This window comes from Schistocerca piceifrons, unplaced genomic scaffold (assembly GCF_021461385.2).
Source record: "Schistocerca piceifrons isolate TAMUIC-IGC-003096 unplaced genomic scaffold, iqSchPice1.1 HiC_scaffold_1206, whole genome shotgun sequence".
Classification (NCBI taxonomy): Eukaryota; Metazoa; Arthropoda; class Insecta; order Orthoptera; family Acrididae; genus Schistocerca; species Schistocerca piceifrons.
Genome location: NW_025727022.1, coordinates 20,001 through 25,000, shown reverse-complemented (window position 1 = coordinate 25,000; position 5,000 = coordinate 20,001). Strand labels below are relative to the sequence as shown.

General features: G+C 52.2%; 1 non-coding gene across 1 annotated transcript in view; it reads right to left on the bottom strand.

Annotated features, from left to right (window-relative positions):
- Positions 1-760, bottom strand: part of LOC124729373 — a 1,909-nt gene extending 1,149 nt beyond the window's left edge. Inside the window, exon 1 of the ribosomal RNA XR_007007645.1 lies at positions 1-760. This exon is cut by the window's left edge and continues 1,149 nt beyond it. This is a non-coding gene — a ribosomal RNA (small subunit ribosomal RNA).
- Positions 761-5,000: the final 4,240 nt, after the last annotated feature.

Below are 5,000 nucleotides of genomic sequence, written 5' to 3'. Positions count from 1 at the left end.
CGCACGGGGCGGTCGCACGCCTTCGGCTCGCCCCACCGGCAGGACGTCCCACGATACATGCCAGTTAAACACCGACGGGCGGTGAACCAACAGCGTGGGACACAAATCCAACTACGAGCTTTTTAACCGCAACAACTTTAATATACGCTATTGGAGCTGGAATTACCGCGGCTGCTGGCACCAGACTTGCCCTCCAATAGATACTCGTTAAAGGATTTAAAGTGTACTCATTCCGATTACGGGGCCTCGGATGAGTCCCGTATCGTTATTTTTCGTCACTACCTCCCCGTGCCGGGAGTGGGTAATTTGCGCGCCTGCTGCCTTCCTTGGATGTGGTAGCCGTTTCTCAGGCTCCCTCTCCGGAATCGAACCCTGATTCCCCGTTACCCGTTACAACCATGGTAGGCGCAGAACCTACCATCGACAGTTGATAAGGCAGACATTTGAAAGATGCGTCGCCGGTACGAGGACCGTGCGATCAGCCCAAAGTTATTCAGAGTCACCAAGGCAAACGGACCGGACGAGCCGACCGATTGGTTTTGATCTAATAAAAGCGTCCCTTCCATCTCTGGTCGGGACTCTGTTTGCATGTATTAGCTCTAGAATTACCACAGTTATCCAAGTAACGTGGGTACGATCTAAGGAACCATAACTGATTTAATGAGCCATTCGCGGTTTCACCTTAATGCGGCTTGTACTGAGACATGCATGGCTTAATCTTTGAGACAAGCATATGACTACTGGCAGGATCAACCAGGGAGCTGCGTCAACTAGAGCTGAGCAGCCGGCCGCCCGGGAGTGTGTCCCGGGGGCCCGCGCGAACACGCAAGCGTCCGCTCAATCATTCTGCAAACAGGAGGAGGCTGAGCTCCCCTGCACAATACACCTCGAAACCCTCTCAGGTCCCGGCGGCGCGCAGCGCCGTCCCAAGTACTTGGTCGGGTTCGAGAGAGGCGCAATCGCCCGGAGTTAGGCGAGTAGACGCTTTCGGTGCGACCACCCGTGCTCCCAACTGAGCTTGCCGCTGCCGACACAGGCCCGGGAGCGTGCTGTCGTGGCATTGCCGGCGGGAGACAACACGCGCCACCTACGGTGACCGGCAGCTCCAACGCCAGCGCCACAGAAGGACAAAAGCCCCACTTGGGTGCCGAAGCGAACTCTCCCAGCACAGCGCACGCGCCAACACATCCGCACAGCTGCGATACAAACCACCAGCGAGAACCGCTGGGGCGACCGAGCAGCAGACGGCGTCGCGGCGCCGAGCGCCGGGCGGCAGCGCATCCTCAACGCACACAGTCCTCAATCGGACCAGCACACTGAAGATGTCCACCGCGCTTCGCACCGGGCCCGCGAGGACCTACTTTGGCCGCACGGCGCCGCGCGCAGGGTGCGCCGGCGCGCAGCTGCGACGCCTGCCGCGTCCGTCGGCCGGCGCGCCTGCCACTGGCCGCCCCCACCAGCCGGCTGTAGCGCGTGCGCCCACGCACCGCGCGGCCAGCACGCCGGGAGGCGCCCCCTCACCGGCCGGGGACGGTCCCACCCAGCCACCGCCGCGTATCGCTTCACACCCAGATGCCGTTCAGTTTCGTCGGCATGGTGGGTATCGCTGGAACAACCGGTTAGTACCTCAACCTATCGTCGCCATCACCGATTCACCCCTAGCGAGAACAACCGCACCACAACAGGTTACCATTTGTTCATTTGCGTAACTTCACCAGAAAACGCAGGCGTCCATCGCCATTTGCAACTTCCACGATTATTGCATGCCTGTGTCAGGTGTCACGCCACACTACGTCTGCCCACATACACGCAACAAAATGTGCACGCCTAGACAATACGTGGAAGGTGGCCCCCGTACGTATGCGATGTCCATTGCTCGAACGACTGTCAACCGGCCTCTGTAGCATGTCGCAGATATGGAACGCGGTGCACCATGCCATCACGGTGTGTGAGGAGAGACGACTAGGTCCGAATACATCAACAGACAGCTCATGCTGATCGCCATCCACGGCGTCCGTTCCTCCCACACGTCTCTATGGCGTACCACACTGCAATCCAGCTCTCATAGGGAGACGACACGTAGCTGCGTGCACAATATTTGCACTGTATGGTCCGCCGTTTTTGGGCGCAGTCGTTGTACGGTCACACATGTGCCACGATGTATCATTCAGTACATAAGGACGAATGTGCAGTACAGATTGTGGTTTACGCGTACGACATTAGCGGACAGTTGACACAGGCCGCACCACAACGTAGCCTGAGTACGTCGCATGCGGAGGGCATTGAACATGCAAAGTTCTCACCAACCAGCTTGCGAAGGCAGGGGGCAAGGTGGGGACGTGGGGAGGGGCGGCATGTACGTCCTGCTGCCATCCACATTACAGTGTACAGCAGGAGCATGTGGAAAGTGAGCAAGACTTGCAAGGTGTTTAACATGAAGCGATACACAGGGGAGCGGGGAGTGCGAGTAGCGAACTATATTGCGAGGGTTGCGGGTGGGCAACACTACACTAATTGAACGAGTCGTATAACAATTACAGAGCAGGTTTAGGCGACAACGTGGGTTACGTTAGGCGACAACGTGGGTTACGTTAGGCGACAACGTGGGTTAGGTTAAGGCACGACGTGGGTTAGGTTAAGGCACGACATGGGTTAGGTTAAGGCACAACATGGGTTAGGTTAAGGCACAACATGGGTTAGGTTAAGGCACAACATGGGTTAGGTTAAGGCACAACATGGGTTAGGTTAAGGCACAACATGGGTTAGGTTAAGGCACAACATGGGTTAGGTTAAGGCACAACATGGGTTAGGTTAAGGCACAACATGGGTTAGGTTAAGGCACAACATGGGTTAGGTTAAGGCACAACATGGGTTAGGTTAAGGCACAACATGGGTTAGGTTAAGGCACAACATGGGTTAGGTTAAGGCACAACATGGGTTAGGTTAAGGCACAACATGGGTTAGGTTAAGGCACAACATGGGTTAGGTTAAGGCACAACATGGGTTAGGTTAAGGCACAACATGGGTTAGGTTAAGGCACAACATGGGTTAGGTTAAGGCACAACATGGGTTAGGTTAAGGCACAACATGGGTTAGGTTAAGGCACAACATGGGTTAGGTTAAGGCACAACATGGGTTAGGTTAAGGCACAACATGGGTTAGGTTAAGGCACAACATGGGTTAGGTTAAGGCACAACATGGGTTAGGTTAAGGCACAACATAGGTTAGGTTAAGGCACAACATAGGTTAGGTTAAGGCACAACATGGGTTAGGTTAAGGCACAACATGGGTTAGGTTAAGGCACAACATGGGTTAGGTTAAGGCACAACATGGGTTAGGTTAAGGCACAACATGGGTTAGGTTAAGGCACAACATGGGTTAGGTTAAGGCACAACATGGGTTAGGTTAAGGCACAACATGGGTTAGGTTAAGGCACAACATGGGTTAGGTTAAGGCACAACATGGGTTAGGTTAAGGCACAACATGGGTTAGGTTAAGGCACAACATGGGTTAGGTTAAGGCACAACATGGGTTAGGTTAAGGCACAACATGGGTTAGGTTAAGGCACAACATGGGTTAGGTTAAGGCACAACATGGGTTAGGTTAAGGCACAACATGGGTTAGGTTAAGGCACAACATGGGTTAGGTTAAGGCACAACATGGGTTAGGTTAAGGCACAACATGGGTTAGGTTAAGGCACAACATGGGTTAGGTTAAGGCACAACATGGGTTAGGTTAAGGCACAACATGGGTTAGGTTAAGGCACAACATGGGTTAGGTTAAGGCACAACATGGGTTAGGTTAAGGCACAACATGGGTTAGGTTAAGGCACAACATAGGTTAGGTTAAGGCACAACATAGGTTAGGTTAAGGCACAACATAGGTTAGGTTAAGGCACAACATGGGTTAGGTTAAGGCACAACATGGGTTAGGTTAAGGCACAACATGGGTTAGGTTAAGGCACAACATGGGTTAGGTTAAGGCACAACATGGGTTAGGTTAAGGCACAACATGGGTTAGGTTAAGGCACAACATGGGTTAGGTTAAGGCACAACATGGGTTAGGTTAAGGCACAACATGGGTTAGGTTAAGGCACAACATGGGTTAGGTTAAGGCACAACATGGGTTAGGTTAAGGCACAACATGGGTTAGGTTAAGGCACAACATGGGTTAGGTTAAGGCACAACATGGGTTAGGTTAAGGCACAACATGGGTTAGGTTAAGGCACAACATGGGTTAGGTTAAGGCACAACATAGGTTAGGTTAAGGCACAACATAGGTTAGGTTAAGGCACAACATAGGTTAGGTTAAGGCACAACATAGGTTAGGTTAAGGCACAACATAGGTTAGGTTAAGGCACAACATAGGTTAGGTTAAGGCACAACATAGGTTAGGTTAAGGCACAACATAGGTTAGGTTAAGGCACAACATAGGTTAGGTTAAGGCACAACATAGGTTAGGTTAAGGTACAACATAGGTTAGGTTAAGGTACAACATAGGTTAGGTTAGGTTAGGTTACACGTTGTTGTAAGGAAAGGTGTAGGGGGGGGCGGGGGCGGCAGGTTCGTTGATAGTGATTATAGTAAGTGAATGCTTGTGACATGATCAGATTTGTCACGTCAGGATGCACCTTTGGCTTATTAGAGGCGGCGCTCCAATTCTATGCTTGTGTCAGACCTGTGTCTTTGACTCATGTCATTGTTTGTGCGCTGTGACAGGAGGTACTATTGTGATGTTGGGTGCACCGTTGTATAGGACATGTGTGGGTGTTGGTGCCTGATCTGCGCAATGGTGGATGTCGAAAGGGTGGGATATTGTATTTTCCGCATGGACCTCCTGGTCTGGTTGTGATAGTGTGGATTGTGTAATGTGGCGGAGAGGATGCACTGGATGTTGTTCCATGCTGGTGCTTACATATTGTATGTGCGCCCGTTAGAAGCAGAGAGTGGTGCGTGATCAGAGTGGCTGGCTGACGTGTGGTTCCCATTGTGGGCAGACTC